A 22,536-nucleotide genomic window follows, 5' to 3' on the forward strand; every position below is an offset into this window, starting at 1 on the left:
TCGGCACGATGGCACTGAGCCACCCCAACGTGGTGTCATTTAGAATAGGAGAACCATTGCTTCCCTGCAGCGGATTGCTACCTGAAGCTGTGAAGGGCTGAGTCCACTGCTGTTATAAATGTTTCAAGGCTTTGGAAATTATTCCTAGCTTCTCAGCAACATTAAGAGTCTAAATCTATGAGAGTGTATACAAACTCTAATTCCAGAGGGAAAGGAATTTTTCATCCAAATGTCTCCTAGAATAGCCCAGGAAAGTGTGCCCCACCCAGCCCCTGGCTGGCACTTAAACCCACCAAGGAGAAATCCTAAGCGCACATGCACAGGACCAAAATGAACACAGATGTATATGCCTTTAAACACCTGCACTGTCTCTGTATTCTCCGGCGGAACCAGTTACACAGACATCTGCCACCAAGTGTTGGCATGAAGAGTGCCTTTGGTCTGGACCAGGGAAAGAAGAACCCAATCTGCATCTGCATGCCCTTCAAGGGCATCTGAGAAGACAACTGGGTGCTCTCTGTCTGACACTGCCCTGCTCACAACCTGTGGCCCAGAAAAACCCACAACCATCAAGTCAACAGTGGCTTACACTGATCCTACATAGGGTTTTTGAAATTGGACATCTTTATAGGAGCAGACAGCCTCATCTTTCTTCTGAACAGTAGCTGATGGATTTGAACTGCCCACCTGGCAGTGAACAGCTCCACAGCACCACCATGGAGGGCATCATTTAAACAGGTTTGATTCTTGAGGCACACATACAGCATCCCCCAGTTCATTTGCTTCATTTAACAAACATCAGCTGCGCATCTAATATATATACCAAGCCCACAGACACAACAAGGAGGGAGCCAGAGTCCTGCCCACACCATCTGTCCCTGCCTGCCGGCCTCCCAAAGGGTGCAATCAGCAGGCAAAAATACACAAACAAATCATTGACCCAATGACCAAACTCACTGCCATCAAGTCAGTTCCAACTCATAGCAACCCTATAGGACAGGGCAGAGCTGCTCCTGTGAATCTTCAAGACTATAAATCTTTCCAAGAGTAGGAAGCCTCATCTTTTCCCATGGAGCGTCTGGTGGTTTTGAACTGCTGACATTGCAGTTTGCTAGCCTATGTCATCAGGGCTCCAACAAACAGAATTAGCAAGTCCATCTTGTAGTGAGTGTTAACGATTCCCCGCATTTTGAACACAATGGCTTAAGTGTTGGGCTGCTAACCAAAGGTTGATTGATTGAACCATAAGCCTCTGCAGGGGAGGAAGAAGTGCAGGCTGGCTGCTTCTGTCAACACTGAAGCACTGGCCATCCCATGATGTATATCTGCTCTGTCCTGTCGACTAACATTCTGAAGTCCCTGGCTGAAAGGGTCAAAGGTGCCCGGAGGCACCTCAGAAGACAGGCCTGATAATCTCCTTCCCCAACTCGGCCATTGACAATCCCATGGAGTACAGTTCTGCTCTGACCCTCATGGGGTCACTTTGAGTTGGAGTCAACCGAATGGAAGTTTTGTTGTTGGTTTACTAAATTCCGACTCTTAGCGACCCTCTTATCAAGGCTACAAATCTTTACAGGAACAGATAGCCTCTCACAGAGCTGGGAGGTTTGAATAGTCAACCTTGAGGTTAGCCCTCCAACGCCTACTCCATAGCACTACCTGGGCTTCCTACTGACTCATTCAAACACGACTCTGAACTAGGCGGCACCAATGGGAGTAGTGAGGAGGGACAACGGGCAGTAAGGCAGATTTGGGCAAGACCACCAATATAATTTACGGGGGTCGTGCAAAATGAAAAGACAGGCGCCCCCCCTGCTCCAAACTTATTACAAATTTAAAATAGCAACAGCAGAGTTTTTGCCCTTCTGAGCTTGCGATGCACCCACACCCCTGAGCTCCTTTCTGGATCTAGGTCCAACTGGACACCCCTTTGACACATCTCTTCACTTGGCCAAACCTCAACGTCTTCTTGGAAGTGTCTATGGGCAAAATATTGAACAATACAGGGAACATCAAAAGAAGATGGAAAGAGCACACAGAATCACTGTATCAAAAAGAACTGGTTAAAAGAAAGATCTGGTACACAGCCAACCGTTTCAAGAGGTCACATATGATCAACAACCAATATTACAGAAGGAAGAAATCCAAGTTACAGTGAAGGCATTAGCAAAAAACAAGGCTCCAGGAATAGACAAATGAAACGTTTCAACAAACTGAAGACGCATGGAAGCATTCACTTGCCTACGCTAAAATATTTGGAAGATAGCTATCTGGCCAACTGGCTGGAAGAGATCCATATTTGTGCCCATTCCCAAGAAAGGTGCCCCAACAGAATACACAGAGAACAATAAAATTAACAACATATATAAGTAAAGTTTTGCTAAAGATCTTTCAACGATTGCAGCAATACATCATCAGGCAGCTGCCAAAAATTCAAGTTGGCTTCAAAAAAGGACTTGGAATGAAAGATATCATTGCTGACATCTGCTGGCTCTTGGCTGAAAGCAGAGAATCCCAGAAAGATGTTGTGGTAGTTAGATAATTTTATGTCAACTTGAAAATGTATGCAAGTGTAGGGGTGGAGTCCAACCTGTCAATCAGGTCACAGGCTGATGCCTCTCCTTAGGGATGGGCCTTTCTATAAGGGGGACTCTGGGAACTGCTGGCTCTCTTCCCCCTTCACCTTCCTGCCTGCTGGGACTGGGGCACTGACCTTGAGAGCTATCGGAGCACTGCCACGTTTCCACTGACCTTGGACCCACAGGGCTCTGCACCCACTGGCTTGTGATCTTCCTTCATTCTGCAACATTGTGTGTGGCTACATGAGTCTGAAGAGGGATTTAGGGAACAGTGTTGGACTTAAGAACTTGAGTTGGACTGGGCTGGGCTGCTTTCTTGATATATAATGACTTCTTGATATAAAGTTCTCCCTAAAAGAGTGTCGCTGGATCTATTTCTGTAGTTAGCCCAGCCTGTTACGGACCATGCAAAGGCGTTAGACTGTGGGTCATAGCAAACCACGAATAGCCTGGATAGAATGGGAATCCAGAACACTACAGGGTGCTCCTGTGGAACCCGTACGTAGACTCAGGGCCAGTTGTTTCAACAGCACACGGGAATGCTGGGTGGTTTACCATCAGGAAACGCATGCACCAGAGTTGTATCTTCTCACCATACTTGCTCAGTTCGTACACCGAGCAAATCATCAGAGAAGCTGGGCCCTGAAGAGGAACGCCGCCGTGGAGGAAGGTCCACATCAGCCTTTGACATGCAGTCCATGCTGAAATGAGCAGGACTGAAAGCACTGCTGACGAAGATCACGGGGTGCAGCCTTTGCTGCGGATTGCAATACAATACAAAGCCCTCACACCTGAACTCATAGGTAGCACAGTAGTCAATGACCGAAAGATGAAAATTACCAGGGGGGTCATTTTGCTTGGCTCCACAATCAATGCTCCTGAAGGCAGCAGTCAACAGATCACACGATGCCTTGCGCTGGGCAGGCCTGTTGCACAGGAGCCTTTTAAAAAGTCCAAGAGTAAGGATTTAATCTCTTTGAGGACTAAGGGTCATCTGATGCAAGCCATAATATTTTCAAGCACTTCTCGTGTGCATGAAAGGTGAGCAATGAATTAGGAAGTCCAGGGAATAATTGACATTTTTGAACTATGACACTGGCAAAAACTATTAAAAGGACTGCCAGCGGAACAGACCTGTCTGTCTTGGGAGAAGTACAGAGCTATCAAGACTTCACTCCACATACTTTGGACACGTTATTAGGAGAGACCGGTTCTTGGGGAAGGGCACTGTGCTTGGTAGAGGGAGCCCCTTGACAAGATGGATTCACACAGTGGCTACAACGGTAGGCTCACATACCACAATTGTAAGAATGGTGCAGGACAGGGTGATGTTTTGTTCTGTTGTGCATGCAGTGTGGCAAAGAGTCAAAATGACCTTGACACCACCTAACAACAACACGCGGTAGGTGTACATTCAATCCCTGGCCAGTGCACCTCATAGGTAGCCACTGCCCATCTCGCACGCCCGGGGTTTGTGCTGATATGATTCTACACAGATTTCCGTGGAGCTTTCAAACTAAGAGGAACTAGTAAGAAAGGCCTGGTGATCTGCTCTTCAACAAGCAGTGCCACATGCGGCTCATCAATCGCAAAGATGGCGCAGACCAGGCAGTACTTTGCTTTGTGATGTGCGGGGTAGCCATGAGTTGGGGCCTACTTGACGATAGCTAACAACATGACTTAGGAAGAGTTTAACGAACACAAAACAGAGGCACACAGAGGTGACGTTGGAAACTTACTGGAGGCTACACAACCAATCTGTGGCAGAGTCCATGTTGAGACGTTGGAGGTCTGCCTCCAAACACTGTGTGCATCCCAGTAACAGACACACACACGCACACACATACACACACGCATGCATGCATTCTGACCATACATGTACATACAGGCATATGCATACACATATCCTCCCTCCAATCACTGTGTTCTTAATCTACCTGTGAGTTCCAGTAGTGGACACACAGACACACATACACCTGCATTCTGACACATAAATAGTGAACACACACACACCTGCATTCTGATACATACATGTACATAAATGCACATGTACACATATATTTTACCTTTACTGTGTGTCCCAGCAGTGCACACAAAGACACTCCCCCCACCTGCATTCTGACACATACATGTACATAAATGTGCATACATACATATTCGGGTATGTGTGTATACATTAATACATATGTGTACCCCACACATATGTACATATGCATGTAAGTACACATGCACAAACACACAGGCACATGTACATGCGGGCACATATATCTACACACATGTACACCTGCACATGCGTGTGCACTTCAAGCACTCAGTGTGCATCTGCAATTGTTCATTTCATTGCTCATTCTCCTGCTTGCTGCCTAGATCGGTCTCGGGCCCCCTGTGGTAGCTCTGCCGTGCTCAACACTCCGCCAGTGTCCGCCCTGTGGCTGAGGAAGGAAACCCCGAGGGAAAGTCTGCTCCGGCTCTCTCTGCTGGAGACCACGACTACGCAGAAACCTCTCCCACTCCTGCGTGTGTCACCAGGGGAGCTCCCTCTTTTGTGGGTGGAGGAGTGATCAGGGGTGCCTTGCGGGCCTGCCCCCATCCAGCAGGGTGCTCTGGCAGTTGGACTGGCAGCTGTTCGCGTGAACAGCTGGGCCTTGCTGTCACCCTCTCCCCCGACCCCCATGACACGACAGAAAGTGAAACCAGAGTGCCAATACTGTGGGACCCGGTGCTGTATTTTCACTGTGGGGGGTCCGGGGGTGGTGACACCTTGTTCTGTGCATTTCACAGCTGTCTGCACTGAGCAAAGTGAGAGACAGCTCAGGGGTAGGCCTGGGGGGTGGAGTCTGAGGCAACTTTCCTTCTTATTGGGGTTGCTGAGTAAGGAAGGGCTAGGGGTCACCCTGGATGAAGCCCCTTAGGATTTTAATTGGGCAATCTTATCGCCCTCCCCACACCACACTAACTACATGGGTGCAGAAGACCCCTAAGACAGTCAACAATTCTCAACTAAGTTGTCATCATGTCAGCTCCGCTCATGGTGGCCAAACTTGTCTTCCGAGGCACCTCAGGGTGTTCCTTTTAGCGAGTGGTCAGCGTGTTTGTGGGGGAAAGGCCAGCCCCCACAACTAACCACAGGTTCAGTGGGCACAATTGTACAGCGATAATAAGTAAAGATTCTAGTCAAGTCATCGAGAGCATGAGAGATAGAAGAGAGATTGAGGTAATGGAGTCAGACACATTTCATGGTAGAAAGCTCACCTCAGCCCCGCTTGGTGGTCCACGTGGAGATGTGGAAGGTGGGAATTGCCGGAGAAAGGGAAAGGGAGGGAGAGGGTGGGAAAGAGGAAGGGGATGGGGAGAAAGAGGGAGCCAGGGAGAGAAAGGGGAGAGAACTTCTTTATTGCTAACCTAGGCTTATATCTCTTTGGGGGACGTACAAGCCCCCTAATTACAGGTAAAGACATACGTCACAAGAAGGGGTTTTGCTATAGGTACTGCAGTAATGAGAGGGGGACGATCTAGGCGTATCCATATAATAGGAAGGGGAGGTATTGGGGGCACACATGTGACAAGATGGATGGATCCTAGATTCAGGATGGCAGCTTAATTTTGGATCACTGAGCAGGTTTGACCTGTTCTCTGGCTCACTATAGAAACCATTTTCAGTTGGGTGTAACCCCACCTACAGGGACCAGACTGATGGCCACAAGCCTTTAGGGAGAAGTAGCCCATTGTCCTTATCAGCAGGGGGTGGGCCCCTCTTGTGGTGGGCCTAGACAGTAGTCTGGAGGCTGCATGCATCTGACCCCCTACCAGGTGCTGGCAAACAGCCTCTAATGTTTGGCATATCTTTGGGGGAGACAAAGCTGGGGAAAAAGTCTCTTCATAATCCCACACGTTTCCTCTGTGCACCTGGGTCTCCTTGTTGTGCACTGTCTTCTCCCTGATGAGAGTGACACCCCCACTGTGTTTGCCCTCAGCTTTAGTCCACCTGCATGATTATGTGCTTGATATTTTTCTTTCCACTCTTCTGTCGTCCTGAAATGGGTGTAAAAGAGATTCCCAGTGATGAAGCGGCCCTGGAGGCATCTCCAACACCCCACAGGACTGCACAGCAGCAGGGAACGCTGATAGGAATGGCCAAAGCCCCACTCCCAGCAACCTACAGGACAGCATCAAAAGGCAGAAATCTTGATGGAAGCAGATGGGCATACCTTTCTCCCTCGGAATGACTGCCAAGTTCAAACTTCTGAACTTTGACGTTTGTAAAGCCCTGTGCCACCAGGCCTCCTGCCTTCAATCAGCAGGGCATAACAGTTTCTTACTGTCCCTCCGTAGACCATTTCTCAGTGCCATCAAGTCAATTCTGACTCATCGCGACCCTGTGGGACAGGGGAGAATAGTTTCCGAGACTGTAACTATTTAGGGGAGTAGAAAGCTTCGTCTTTCTCCTGTGGAATGGCTAGAGGTTTTGAACTGCTGACACTGCCGTTAGCAGCCCAGAATGTAGCCATTACGCCACCACGGCACCGCCTTATACCATCATACCATGCATATTTCCTCTCACAGCGCCTTACATACCCAGTTCCCAAACAACCCCTGCTGTTGAATCACTTCCAACTCACAAGGACCCATCAGACAGGCAGAGCTGTCCCAGGTCACAGAGGCCGGCGGCACATCTTTCCCGTGGAGCAACTGACTGGGTTAAAGGGCTGGCCACTTAGCAGCCATGCTTCAACCACCAGCTCCAGGGTCCCCGGTTCTAGTGAGTGAGAATGGATCAGCATTGGTTTCCCATTTTTAACACATGTATGGCAGTAATGCTAGACACGGTGGATTGGAGGAAGACCGCCTCTTTGTTTGTCTCTACCCCTTTCTCAGTAACTACACTGAGAAAAGCACTGTCATAAAAGGGATAACTTCAAATACAATCTAATATATATTTATATATTTAAAGCAACACCAGTCCCGCGCAGGGGTTACACTTTGGGCTGCTAATTGCAAGAATTTCCAGATCGGTAGTTTGAAACCACAGTCACTCTGTGGGGAAAAGGCTCCTGGACAGTGACAGTCTCAGAAACCCACAGGGGACAGGGCTACCTGTCCCACAGGGTCGCTGTCCTGTGGGGTCGCTATGCCTTGTCTTCGACTCCATAGCAGTGAGTTTGGTTTGGGTTTTCCTCCATCTCTAGTTCAAATGAAAAATTAGGCCACTTGCGATGAACAGAAATCGCCATATTTAGGCAAAGTATACATGATTTTGAATCACTCGTTGGGAAGAGTTAGGAATCCAGTGTGCTAGCCATTGCGCCATAGAGCCCTGAGTATACATGTTTTTTTACAAACTTCCCAACACCTTACCCTTCTGGCTTCTGAGTGCTCCCAGTTACATGCATGTGCGCTCATTTGGTGGGTTTGTTATTTATGGGGAAAAGTCAGGTAGCTGTGCAAATAAATAGCTAATTTTAAATGCTCCATCTTTAGTCACGCACCTCTTGCGATCATCAAGTGAATGGGAGTACCCGACTTGGGAAGCTCCGATTCCATGCCATGGGTCTCAAGGATGGGAGCTGCAGTGGGCTCGAGGTTGGGTGACACAGCTAGAGAGCCAGCAAAGCTTGGGCTGGCGCACAGGCCTGGCTGGTTCCAGAAACCCCTGCTTGGGTCTGTTGATTGAAAAGGTTACGTCTACAGGTGTGTGTTAGCAAATATTCGTAATAAGGCTTCCCACGCTTCATGCTTTAATGTCCCTGTTTTCCAAACTCCTTCACAGCTTGTGTCTTGGTATAACCCATAGGTCTCTCCAACAGCCCCTCAGTGAGTGGGGAAATGGAGGCAGAGAGCAGGAAAATAGCCAGGGAGCTATGGAGCCCAGGGTGTCTGCAAGCATGAAGATCTCCGAGGCCCGCTGGGCCAGGTAGAGCATGGGATCAGCCTGGTCAAAGAGGCAGCACTTGTTTGCTACCCACCCTCCCGCCCCCACCTTCCAGCACAAATCCCATGTTCCACCCATGTTCCAGCTAGGCGTCTGTTGATCTTTCACGATGGCCACCAGTTCGGAACACAGCAAAGGGGGCCCTTAAGCGGGGCGGGGTCTAAGGAATCATGCTGGGAGAGTCTAGGGAGCATCTTTCTCTCTTCTTTCAGTTGCTGACGGAACTCAGAACTGTCGTGTTCCTAACCATGTGAAGCCAGCTGGAATAGAGACCCCCGAGGAATACTGCAAGAGCAATAAGGATTTTTAGGGGCATTATGATAGTGGAATGGAAACACATCTGCCCCCAAAAGCCCCTCATTTTCCCTGCGGTAACAAGCCAGCTGGGCAGGAAGTGGTGGCTCTCGGAACACCAAGAGCCGAAACTTAAAAGGAAAAAAATACACAAAATTAGAGCAGACTTTAAATAAGTGAAAGATTCCAACGTACACAAAGGCACCACTCTGGAGTTGGCTCAATGTATCTCACTTTGGTGGCCTCAACACTGTGCTTCTATCCCCAGAAATCCAAGCATGTGGAATCGAGAACAGGTTCCCCGAATCATGACAAGAACCATTCCCCAAAGGCAGGGGGCTTGTGCCGTTGCCCCAAGACCCTGAATTACTCTAAAGCCTCATCATTGGCCAGCAAAGCCTCATTGACCAACAAGTCCAGAAATAACTGCTCCTCGGGGATGTGGAAGTTAGTTGACTTGGAACCCCCGAGGAAAATATTTGGAAAGCAAGTAGCTCTTTCCACAGCCAAAACCAGCTGAAGGTTGAAGTGCCTATGGGAGTCTGTGGCTACTTCAGGGTGAAGAAGGAAAAAATTATGAAGGAGTATGCAGCCACAAAGATAAATGAATGCTGGTACAATGGAAAATTACTCTGAGTAAAGTCAGATACAAAAGGATAAATATGACATAATTTCCCTTACTGTAATTTTCCATAATACACCCATGCATGTAACACCTAGTGTGTATTAGGAGCTAATGTATGTGGCAGTTGTAAAATTATTTGTGTAAATATATGGTTTATGAAATATCTCACCCAGCTAAATGTATAGAGACAAAAAGTAGACTAAAAGTACTCTGCGATGGTGGAGACCCAAAACCCTGTACGATAATTGGACAGTCCCTCTCAGAAGGGCCACAGAGAAGGAATGATAAATCCAGGGTGTGGTATAGTACTGATGAACTACCTAACTATCCTCTAGTTCTGTAATATTTCCTCCCTTACTATGTTTTTTATTGGTTTTACCTCATTAATATTAGATTTGTATATGTCCATTTGTATATTTAAGATCATTCAGTACATGAAAGCCAAGGTAGATAACCCTTCAGAAACAGTAACAGGAGTAATGATTCCCTGAGGATGCAGGAAGAGGGGTGGGGAGGGAAGGGTGCAACAGGGAGCAGAAAGCATTGATGACTGTATAACCCTACTCAATGGGATCGCACAACAGAATTGTATGTGAATAGATATATTGGATTGTGTAAGATATGGCAAAAAAACAAACTATTAAACGGGGAGAAAGGTTCCTGGGGATTAGGATGGGGGAGGTAGGGGGTGAAGGGGATATCAAGGAGTTCAAGAAGAAAGAAAATGTTTTGAAACTGATTTTGATAGCAATTGCACAATATAGCTTGATGTGACTGAACTATGAAATGTTCTATCTCTAAGAGTTCCCAATAAAATGATTAATTGAAAGAAAAAGAAAAAAGACATTAGGTTCAACTGTGGGAAAAAAAGGAAGCTCTCGGGGTTGGGTGGGAGCAAGAGATGGGAGTTACTACTTTAAGGGACCTGCGTTTCTGTTTGGAGTGGGGAATTTAGGAATAGGTGGTGGTCGTGGTGGTGGTGGTGGTGGTCGCACAACCTGGCAGATGGAAATCAGATGCAGAATTGTACACTAAACCATGGCTACATGGATAGTTTTAACATTTTATTTCACACCTAAATATACATATGTACACATACATACACACATCCGTATTGCGGTCCTGCCTATCTAAACTATCTAGGCTAATCAAGCCTATGGAAGGTCAAAGTTTGTAGGTGGGTGGGTGGGCGGGCGGGCAAATAGGGAAAGGGAGCCGCGGTCAACGTGATGGAGAAACTTGAGCCCTAGTACAGGCTGAACAAAATGACCGCAATTACTGCCATAAAACTGCGGACAACACTAAAAGGGCAATTCTGCCATAAGATATATTTCACCATTAAGTTAAAAATAATTTCTTTAAGGAAAAAAAATCACTGCTGAGGCCTGAAGGGCCTTCTCTCAGGCTCTCTGCCCACTAACGTTTCAGATTAAGGAGATAACGGAGCTCCTTAATCTCCAGGGGCCGTGGGCTGGTGTCCACAGTCATGCAGTACTCTGGGACTGGAAGGGGTTGAGTGGCTGACACCTGGGAGTTAAGTTGCTCACTCCGCCGGCCAGCTGTCACCCTGAACCATCAAGAGCTGAGAAGCACCTGGAACCGGCACTGCGCATGATTCCGCCGGGCCCCTCTCACACTGGCAGTGCAAACGAGGCCAACAGCCTTCCCCCAGAACCGAGGCCTAAGCTTGCTGGGTGGCCAGCTCCGTGGTGTGGCCTGAAGCTCTGGCAGCACCTGCAGCGAGCTATCCCAGTGTGTTACCGCTTCTCACCACTGAGCAGCCGCATCACCCGACACTGCAAGTGACCCTGGCAAAGGCCACCTGGACCTCTTCTTTCATGTCACACCTGAGCTCTTCTCTGTGTGAACCCGAGGCAAAACGTGTTGTTCGTTTTGCCCTTTCACCCCAATCTAAGATACAATCAGGAACCCACAGGTCCTTGGTGGCCTGGAGTCTGGATACTGGGGCCCAAGGGAAGTCCTGTGGGTCCCCCTGGCGCAGGGCAGTGCAGCGCTCCGCACCCACAGCAGGCACATTTGGAGGCCACAGTGGTGAGGTTCCTCCCTGTTTGCCACCTGGTAGCACCCACTCTGTTTCTCCCTGGTGACCCAAGTGTGGCTCAGAAGTTAGGCCCTCTAGCCATCTGGCCTGTTCTTTCGGACTCTCTAGCCACCTTCCAGAGCTTTCTCCCCCATTGAGGTTGCAGCCCTGTCCCCAAAATCACCAGACAGGACTCCTGGGACATATGAGGGAGCGGGGAAACACGAAGCAGCTTGTGTCCTGTTCTATTGCCACTCAATGTGCACCTCCTCTGTCTACTCCACGTAGAAGTTGCGGGCGAGCCAAGGGAACTGCAGCCTGGGCCGCTGGACTCAGGTCTCCTCCAGAACCTTCCCAGCCTCGGAGTCTTCCTGCTGCTCCCTTTGGGCCACGTGGGAGGCTGCACTTAGTTAGCCAAGTGGGGTTCTAGCCTTCCAGAGCCTACATGGGGATTCCTGATCACCACAGAGTCTTAAGGGAGGCTGCCTTCCAGAGCCAAGTTCCCACTTTCCAGCCAAGAACTGCTGCAGGCTGATTCCCAGGAGGACAGGGCCCTGGCCTCTGTCTGGGTCTTGCTTGGGTGGTCGGGGAAAGGCCACATTTGGACCTCTAAAAAGAATCCTACTTTATGCACGTCTCTGAGAAAACATTCAGACCACACTGCACATCTCAGCTAAGGCCCAAGGTAACCTCCTCTCTGCCGGCCTCAAACCTCCAGAAAAGTCTAAATTTGCCCCTCCCTCCTATGTTCTCGGTGCAGTTTAAAACTGGCTGTTCGAGATGCCGACACACAGAGCTTTCCTGTCCTAAGGGGATCTGGCTTTATGTCCCGGGCAGCCATGCAGGGGCAAGGGATTTTTAAAGAAATGTGCTCTGTGGTTCCTTAAACTCAGATGTTTTATATAAGATGATGCAAAATTGGAAACTTTATTTTAAACCTTTGTAACTATTTACACGTTTCCTACAATTGGGATGCTGCAAAAACAGCATCTGAATATCGGCCGCTTTCAAGAGCCCGGGGAAGTGCGGGGAGGCTGAAAGTCTGTAGAGAGCCTCTGAACTGTCTGAAAATTCTTTCTGAGTTCACTGTCTTCAAGAGCCACCGCCCCTTTACTCGATAAGCTTGCTTGGCTCTTAAGCCTGAAAATTCCATGGCGGTTTGAATCATGCTGTGTGTCAATGGCTTTATACTGATTTATTTTCATCTTGTTCCAGATATGAGAAGAAGAAAAAAGGTCTTTACATTTTCCTGAGTTTTTGGACATAAGGCAACAATTAAAAAAAAATCCAGTTTAAAGTAACTATGATCAATAATGTTTAATTTTGCTTGTAGGTACAATTCTTTACTGGTAATGATTTTTTTCTTTTTTAAAAATCATTTTATTGGGGGCTCATACAATTCTTATCACAATCCATGCATACATCTATTTTATCAATAACGTTTGTACATTTGTTGCCATCATCATTCTCAAAATATTTACTTTCTACTTGAGCCCTTAATGTCAGCTCCTCACTTTCCCCCCTCCCTCCGCACTCTCTCCTGCCTCCGCACTCCGTCCCCTCCCTGAACCCTTGATAATTTATAAATTATTATTATTTTGTCATATTTTACACTGTCTGACATCTCCCTTCACCCACTTTTCTATTGTCCATCCCCCAGGGAGGAGGTTATATGTAGATCCTTGCAGTTGGTTCCCCCTTTCTACCCCACCTTCCCTCTACCCTCCAGTATCACCACTCTCACTACTGGTCCTGAAGGGGTCATCTATCCTGGATTCCCTCTGTTTTCAGTTCCTATCTGTACCAATATACATCCTTTGGTCTAGCCAGATTTGTAATGTAGGATTGTGATCATGATAGTGAGCAGAGGAAGCATTTAAGAAGTAGAGGAAAGTTATGTTTCATCGTTGCTACCCTGCTGTGGGAAACAGAAAGATTTCTCCCAAGTCATCTCCCCATAATATGTTAGACTTAGGACACTGCTGGCAGCTAATGGTGACAGTTACTTTCCTTGAGGCAGTCAGCTGCCAGACTGCTGTCCTGTCCCACCAAGGGTGGGCCTCCTCCCTGCTGCTGGGGACAATGGGCTAAGGCTTGCAACCATTAGCTTGGTTCCTATAGGTGGGGTTCACACCCTATTGATAATGGTTCCTATGGAGATCCAGAGAAGAGACCAAACTGGCTCAGTGACATCCATAAACTGCCATCTTGAATCTAGCATCCGTCCATCTTGTCACATGTATACCCCAATCCCTCTTCTTCCTATTGTGTGTATATCCCTAGATTGTCTCCCTTTCATTGCTGTATAACCTATAGTGTAACCCCTTCCTGTGATGTATATCTTTACCTGTAATTAGGGGGCTTGCACTCCCCCAAAGGTATATAGGCCTAGGTTAGCAATAAAGAGCCCACTCTCTCCTCTCCTGTCCCCTTGTCCTTCTTCCCTTCCCCCTCTCCCCACGTGGACCACCAAGTGGGACTGAGGTGAGCGTTGCTACCATGAATTGTATCTGACTCCATTATTTCAATCTCTCATGGTCTCTATGACTTTAATATAATATACATATATCTCAACCGTACAATCGAACCCGTGATTAGTGGTGGGGGGTTGGCACCCGTCCAACCGCACCCTGCAACCTGACTGGCTCATCTCTTCCCCGCAGCACTTCAGTAAGGGGATGTCCAGTAGCCTACAGATGGGTTTGGGGTCTCCACTCTGCACTCACCCTCATTTACAATGATATGAGGTTTTTTTCTTTGAAGACCCAAGACGCTATATCTTTTGATAGCTTTCAGCTGTCTGCAGTGATTGTATCGGGAAGGTGGGCACCCACTGATATGATTTTTGTTCTTTGATGTCTGATAGCTGGTCCCTTCTACACCTCGTGGTCACACAGGCTGGTGTACTTCTTCCACGTGGGCTTTGATACTTCTGAGCTAGATGGCTGCTTGTTTACCTACAAGCCTTTAAGACCCCAGACATTATATCTTTTGATAGCTGGGCACCATCAGCTTTCTTCACCACATTTGCTTATGCACCTGCTTTGTCTTCAGCGATCATGTCAGGAAGGTGTACATCATGGAATGCCAATTTAATAGAACGAAGTGTTCTTGCATTGAGTAAGTACTGAGTGAAGGTCCAGTGTCCATCTGCTGCCTTAATACTAAACCTATAAATATATGCACGTAGATCTATTTCCCCACCATCCTATATAAGTGTATTTCCATATGTACATTTCTGTATTTAGACCTCTATAAATACCCTTTGTCTCCTAGTTCTTTCCTCTATTTCCTTTTACTTTCCTCTTGTCCCACTATCATGTTCAGCCTTCATTTGGGGTTCAGTAATTTCTCTCGGTTACATTGCCCTTACTAGGCCTCTCGCACCCTCCTCCTGGCTATGATTTTAAGTGGCACTTTTGCCTTAACTTTTCATAAAGACTATCCTCATGCCGAAAAATTCCTAAAGTATATCCTCAAGCCTAAAATAGCCCAATTTAATTCTATAATAGAAAAAAAAGGAGGTTGAGTTGATTTGTTTATAAACAGCCAGTTAAGTTTATCTGGTAGAAATCGTCTTTCTGTCCTTAATTAACCTAAGAAATACAGGGTGCTCCCTTGTTAGGGCTCCTCCAGTTTTTCTAGTCTGAGTCAGAAATACATTTTTAAGAAGGCTTTTCTTTTCTTTTTTTTTAAATCGCAGCACACCTTGAACTATTTTACACCCCCCCCCCATTAGACCCATTTCTTTTCTAACAAAACACTCCTTCCCCATGAGATTTGCTATGGCTCTAAGTATGGCTAGAAATTAAATTCAAAGTTGCTATTACTTTTTCTTTTCTTTTTTTCCCTTCTCATAAATAAATCCACAGTTCGTTTTGGGGGTGGGGGCAGGGAATCACAACTGCTTACTGAAATTTCACACGGAGGGACAAGACAAGAAAGGTCAACATGTATTCAGCAAGTTCCACGATGAATTTTTCTCTCTCTTGGTTAGAGGTGGGGAGGGCGGGTGGTGGTAAGAATATAAAAAGGAGTGATTCTTCACTGAATGGGTGGAGACTTCACCCTGGAAAGTATTGATTTATCATCTCTTTCCCATACAATTCTGCCTGTTTCCAAATGCAGAGGGTAACACAGTTTGCTAAATGTGTTCATGACCACATGCACGGTTTCTGAGGGGGGCACCTGGTTCTACTTACACGCTACCGTGCTCTGACAAGCACTGCACATTCAGCCCTGAATTCTGTCAGGTTTTCAGTGATCTTGACCTACAGCTTCACTGCCTTGATGACGGCTCAGGATCTTGGTGCCAACCCCTACTGGTACAGCCTCCTTGAAACAAATGATTCCCTACATCCAGCTCTCTTTCCAGTGCTATGAGGGTGACAATTCAATCCAAATGTAATTCACAATGTGACCACCCTTCCTCAATAAACCACCACACTGGAACTGTGGGCTGCTGGGAAGTTGTCTTGTTTTGTTTTGTTGTGCCCCGGAGCAGAGAGAAAGAAGTTCAGGAGTCAAGAAGTGCTTCTACCAAGGCCTGGGGCACACATGCCATGCGTGTGTACTTGCTGTGTCTATCACACGCTGGGTCGAACATCAAGGACTCCGTGTTCAAAAATGGTTTCAGCGTACAGCTCATGTTCCCTGTTGTGAACACTTAATTTAAAGCCAGGTTTGCAAATAACGTGTGGTGCGTCGATAGCTATAGTTCTAACTAGAAGACTGGGAGGTGTGTATGTATACATATGAAGGTACATGTATGTACGCGCACGCGTGTGTGTGTGTGTGTAAATTCAGACAAAGTAAAACGCTTAATGTTCTAGGAGGACAGTTTGTATCTGACCAGAAAGGGCAAGTTAGACAATCTTGCTACAATATCACAGAAACATTTATTCAACACAACTATCCAAACTTGAAGCGATTGCGCCTCCAGACATAGCACAGCCTCCACCTGGGTCTGTATACTTCTGAAGGGGGTGTTTCCATCTCTCTCACTGTGACTCTGAAAAAGTCTGTGCCCTTCCATTTATCCAATGTCAGGATGGCAGGTTTGGCATCCTCTGGGGACTCAGAGTGTATTCTGTTTCAATGCACTTAAGAGTTTGGGGAACAAGAAGGCTGCAGGGGCAAGATCATGGCTGTGGGGTGGAGGTTTCCCATTGAAATTCGCACAGAACCAGCAGGTACACTGTTGTGGAAAAAAATGCCTTGGCACACTTTCCTGGCCTTTTCCTCACAAGGCGGTTGTCAATGCTCTTAAACTTCCTCCTCCAAGTCCCCACGATTGTCCCTCAAGAAAGTCTATGAAAAGATTACCCTGGGAGCTGATTTCTCACCCTTGAAATTAACTACCCCAGCAGATCCGCTAGGAAGCCACTGTTTTTTGAGTGGACTTTTTTTTTTTTGGAAGGTCCGTCTGTAGACATCCCCTGATGACAGAGACAGGTTTTGTTTGGAATAAGCCACACTCATATAAACTGGAACCCTAGTATCAAGGCGTTCTGATGGACCCTTGTGTTCCCCAGGCTTTCCTATCAAACAGCAGATGGCAAGGTGATAAGAACCACAGAGAAGTATCCAGATTCCTAATGTAATTAGCATTCGTGATTACAGTAGTGTTTTATTTGGTGGGGGGGGGGCGGGGTTCCAACGCTGGATATAACTGCATGTGTCCCTTCAAGTCCCAGACACTAAACACCTCTAGTGAAACCTCTGGGGGGAGTAAGTCATCATCAAGGAGGCAGGCCTGAGAAAGCACAGCAGGGCAGGGAACCCAGGCCCCTGCCCTTCATGGTTACAGGAAGCAGCCAACCTGCCCTTTCCCCCAGGCGGTAGTTGGGTGGCCTGGGGTGTCAGCCTTCAGCCTTCACCCTCCAGGGCCAGCTGGGCTCTGAATTCCTCGATGGTTCGAATGACCCCAAAAGCGGGACTTTGTGGGCCAGTTGGATAAAACAAAAACTCATCTTGCCCTCAAAACCCCGCTTCTGGGGCCACAGGCTACAAAGCCTCAGGAAGGGTGCCCCCCTCCGAAGCCCAGTGCTCTGGGCAGGCTGCCCAGAGGTGGGCCTCTGGAGGTTTCTGGATACTGAAAGGAATCCTTGCTGGGTTTTCACACAGAGGCAGGGTCTCCAGGGGAGTGCGTTCCCGGAATGGGAACCGGGTTGTTTCCCCTCCCAGGGGCTGCCCATCAACAGACACAATGACAGGTCCTCAGGGAAGACCCTACCCCAAAACCCAAACTCACAAGTTACCCTAGGAGTCATGGTGGCTTAGTGGTTACCTCAGCTCTTTGAAGCCACCAGCTGCAGGAGAAAGACACGGGAAGTCTACTCCCATAAAGGGTACTGGTCTCGGAAACTCACAGGGGCAGTTCTACCCAGTCCTATAGGATTCTTATGAAGGAAGACCCTAGTTACCCAAAATGTCCCTTAGCAACCTCCAAATGGGTGCACTTTGAGCTCCAAACACCTTATTCCAGGTAAAGTTTCGTTATGTGTGGCCTTAATCATCTCTCAAGAAAGTCAAATTTGCTGCTTGCTGAGATTGGAAGAAACGATTTCTATCTTATTAGCTCCATTCGCCTCTGGATTCTGGAAGGGCCCCAGCCCTGTCCCCCCTCGCCCACACACACCTCACCCCCTAGTTCAATTCCCCTCCCTTTTTCACAACTTCTCCTAAAAATAAATTATAAATATGGATGTGTCCTCAGAGGCTCAGCGCAGCGTTCCACCGCTCCGCTCCCCTCCGTGAGAGCTGCAAGCAGGCGAAAAGCAGAGCTGCCACTCCACGCACACTCCCCAGGACTCACAAAACGCTCTCTCCAACTTTGCGTCCTTTCAGGCCCCGACCCGCCATCTGCACCCCGAAAATTAGTTTTGTGCTCCTACCGTGCAAAGGCTAGCGGGGAAGGGTACGGTCAAGTTTACTTTGGGGACGTGGAGGTGGTGACTCCCTAGGGAAGGTGGCCCCCAGTTTTCCGGGACGTGCCCGGCCAGGGCGCACGTGCAGGCGTGGGCTCGGCGGCCCTGCGCTTTGCAGGGCATTGATATCGGGGTCACGCGGTGAGTCCGTTTCCCCAAAGGCTTTCGGACGCCGCGTGAGTTCCCAATCCCCGGCCCAAAGGAAGTGAGGGGCAGCCGCGCCTGGATCCCACCGAATTGTCTGGCACGCCCCTCCTGGGGGCGCGGGGGGCGCCCGCCCCGCCTGAGGACTGCAGCCCAGACAGGCGCCTGGCGCAGGGTCCCGGGAGCGCCGCGCGCCGTTCCCGCCCCGCACCCGCTCAGCCCCAGGGGACCTGGCACCCACCTGCCGCAGCCCGTGCCCCGGCCCAGTAGAGGGGTGCCATGCCGGGGAAAAGGGGCCGACTCACCGCTGCCGCTTCCTCGAGGGTCCGGCCCCCCTCCCCGCGGGACGGAGCCTTCCGGGGCTCCAGGGAGGCGTGTGCCGGGCGGGGGGCGCCCCCGGGCCCTCCAGCCTCCACCTAGATTGCAGCCCGGCCGCGGATTCGCCTCGGCGGTCCCGGTGGGGGGAAGCTTCTAGCGAAAGCGCCCCCCCGCGCCCCCACCCCCACCCCGCCGGCCCAGCCCGAGCGACGCGCACGGCGCGTAGAGGAGCCGCTCCGGCCGCCCGCCGGCCCGCCCCGAAGCCGCGCCCCCGGCCCCCGCCCCGCGCGCCCTCGGCCGGCCCGGGGCGGGGGCGGGCCTGCGGGAGCCCGGAGCCCGGAGCCCGGAGCCCGGAGCCCGGAGCCGGGGCTGCTGAGCGCGGGGCCGCCTCCCCCTGGAAACCCTCGCCGAGTATCGTCGGCGGCTAGGGGCATTCCTAGAAAGGCGGCGGCGACGTCCAGCCCGACCCGGCAGACAGCGTGCGGGGAGGCGGGGAAGGTGCCCCCGGCCACCACCCCCGGTGCCTGGACTGGGCAGCACGGCGGGCCGCCCACGGGCGGGGACCGCCCCCCAAAGGCGCCCGAGGCATCCCCGAAGTGGAGGTGCCGGGGCCGCAAACGGGGACCCAGCCCGCGGCGGGCACACCCGCCCAGGTCTGCCCCTGGTGGCCGCCGCAGCAGACGCCGCCGGCACTCGCCCAAGCCCGCCAGCCTTTCCCCAGGCGAGGCGCACTGGGGTGCCAGGTGGGCCCCCGCGCCCCGCATGCGCCCCTCAGAACGTCCAGTGTTGAAACCGGATGAACGCTCTGTAGCCAAGAACGCCCCGAGTGAAAACCGACCTTCAGGCCCCAAAAGGAAGTTCGGCAACAGCCCCTTATCTCACCTGGCAAAAGTCTGCCCTCTAGCACCCCCACTTCTTGTCAACGTCTTGGTTCTAGGCATCAGGGGGCCCCCTCCCAGGCCAGCCTGAAATCTGCTCCCTGGCCAGAAGCTGGTCCCCTTGCCCACAGAGGCTCTGCAGTACGGGAGACATGACTCGTCCCTCTGCCTGGAAAGGGGCTTGAGCCTCCCCCCCAGGATGACAGAGCGGCATTTGCTGCGTCTTGTTGGCCGCAGATTGACACCCTCTGAAAACACACACCCCAGACGTCCAGGGACCCAGCCAATCGGCGAGAGGCAAACAGACCCCCCACCTCAGCGTGGTCCTGGCTGTCCTGGGTTTTGACTGACTAGTACTGTAGCTTCCGCCTGCTCTTTCTCAACTGAGCCCCAATCCCGACACCTGGAGGGCAGTGGTCCAGAAGAGGCCTGTTTGCTCTGGTTTGGGACTCAGGACCCCCAGCAGTGAGTGGAGAAACCCTGTCTAGGCCCCACCCCTCAGTGTCATCCCTCTCAAGGCTGCGGTATTCTTGCTGTCCCCTCTAGTGAGGAAACACTAGAGGCCCCCGGAGTGAGCCTAAACAAAAAAAGCAAACCCCCCAAATTCCCTGTCATTGAGTCAGCGCTGACTCCCAGTGAGCCTCTGTGGAGACTATAACCGGTTACCCGCGTAGAAAGCCCAGTGGGTCTGCGCGGAGCTGCAGGTGTTTTCGAACTGTGAACGGTGCAGACCACAGCCAACATGGACTCCCTACTCGCCCAGGGCTCCTTGGAGAAAGGCTCTGGAATCGAAGTCCCCATGGGCCCAGTGCCTTCATTTGTGAAGCAGCTTCTAATCCCTGTTCCCTCAGGCCCTTAAAAACAATAAATGAGAGAAAGCCCGCGGAGGGGTGTTTAGCAAAAGTTCACAAATGGTCGAGAGAGGGTTGGTTGGTCTTGGGCTATCAGAACTTTAGTTTTATTCCTGTGTAAGACTGATTACGTCTTACACAGGAATAAAAATACAGCTCTTGTACTTATATTTGAAGTTGGGTTCTCTTGCACCACAAAACAGAGTCCTAAGAAGAAAAGAGCTGGGCCAGTGATGGGGAGGGGCCTCAGCCTGTCTGTTGTAGTGCTGGGCGGGGCCAGTGATGGGGAGGGGCCTCAGCCTGTCTGTTTTAGTACTGGGCGGGGCCACTGATAGGGAGGGGCCTCAGCCTGTCTGTTTTAGTGCTGGGCGGGGCCAGTGATGGGGCGGGGCCTCAGCCTGTCTGTTTTAGTGCTGGGCGGGGCCAGTGATAGGGAGGGGCCTCAGCCTGTCTGTTTTAGTGCTGGGCGGGGCCAGTTATGGGGAGGGGCCTCAGCCTCTCTGTTTTAGTGCTGGGCGGGGCCAGTGATAGGGAGGGGCCTCAGCCTCTCTGTTTTAGTGCTGGGCGGGGCCAGTGATAGGGAGGGGCCTCAGCCTCTGTTTTAGTGCTGGGCGGGGTCAGTGATAGGGAGGGGCCTCAGCCTCTGTTTTAGTGCTGGGCGGGGCCATTGATAGGGAGGGGCCTCAGCCTCTCTTAGTGCTGGGCATGGAGTTTGCAGGGCTGGGCCTCCAGTACATCTGTGCACTGAGCCACAGAAACCTGGAAAACCTTCCCACCCCCACTTAGGGACCAGGACACCTGGATGCAGTTTAAAACTGGCTTTGGTGGAACCAGCACGTCCCCCCAGCCAAGCCCACCACCCGTTATCTTGTACTTAAAAGGCCCCCGAAAGATGCTCCAGTCCCTTAGAGGACAGCCCTAGCTTTTCTGTGCCTCAGGCCTGTCATCCTGTTAGGCATCGGAAGTGCCGCCCGACTATGGAAAACAGTGCGCTTTGGGGCAGAAAGCCCAGGCTTTCCCAGGAGAAAGGAGCCCCACCCACACCCAGGTTTCTGGCCCTGCCTGGCCTGGGGAGCAGCAGCAGGACTGACACTGGGAGAAGGTCCAGACTTCTGGCTTCTGCGCCCAGAAAGAGGCACAAACCTCCCCGGCCCACACCGCTACTCTCCCAGGTCCCCAGAATACCCAAACCTGCCGCACTGCCAAAGCAGGCCTGATTGTACAACAGCTTTAAATGTTTGCACCGCTAACACACACACACACACACACACACACACACACACACACACACACATACACACACACCCTCCCATAAAGCTACAGAGATGATAACTGGATCAATGGTTTCTTAGGTGAATGGGTGGGTGGGTGGCCGGGGGAGGTTGGGATTTGGGGAGAAATGGGGAGCGAATAACAATGAGTACAAGAAAGAAGAAAACGCTCTGAAATTGATTGTGTGATGATTATACAATTTTTCTTGATATGATTGAACTATTTAATTGTAATGTATGCATATAGTGTGACAATAAAATTCTTATCTTTTAAACCATGCCCTGTGCGGTCAGATGGAGTCTGAATCTTGGCAACCCCCTGTGTTACACAGCTGGACTGTTCCAGAAAGCTTTCTGGGAAGCAGATCACTGGGCCTTCCTTCCTTGGAGCTGCTGGGTGAGTTCCAAACGTCAACTGTTCAGCTGCCAGCAGGGACCTTAAGCAAAACAGCAAACGTTATGCGAGACGTGGATTCATAGAAAATATATTGTTATGTACACCTGGCCAGACTCATGAGGCACACTAATGTATTTTGCTGTTGTTGAAAATAAGCACAGCAAAACACACATCAGTTCAACAATGTCTACAAGTGACCCATTCTTGCCCTCCTTTCTGAATTGCGCCTTACCCCTTCATGTAAGTTTCATGCTCCACTCTGAGGTTCTTTTCCAGAAAC

At 50.1% G+C, this 22,536-nt stretch overlaps 1 long non-coding RNA gene across 1 annotated transcript in view; it reads right to left on the bottom strand.

Moving 5' to 3' along the window:
- LOC142423034 (uncharacterized) overlaps positions 1-18,995 on the bottom strand; it is a 39,342-nt gene extending 20,347 nt beyond the window's left edge. The window contains exon 1 of the long non-coding RNA XR_012779097.1: positions 18,847-18,995. This is a non-coding gene — a long non-coding RNA (uncharacterized LOC142423034). The remainder of the gene's footprint in view (positions 1-18,846) is intronic.
- Between the last annotated feature and the right edge of the window lie 3,541 nt (positions 18,996-22,536).

Source organism: Tenrec ecaudatus, chromosome 12 (genome assembly GCF_050624435.1).
Source record: "Tenrec ecaudatus isolate mTenEca1 chromosome 12, mTenEca1.hap1, whole genome shotgun sequence".
Lineage (NCBI taxonomy): Eukaryota > Metazoa > Chordata > Mammalia > Afrosoricida > Tenrecidae > Tenrec > Tenrec ecaudatus.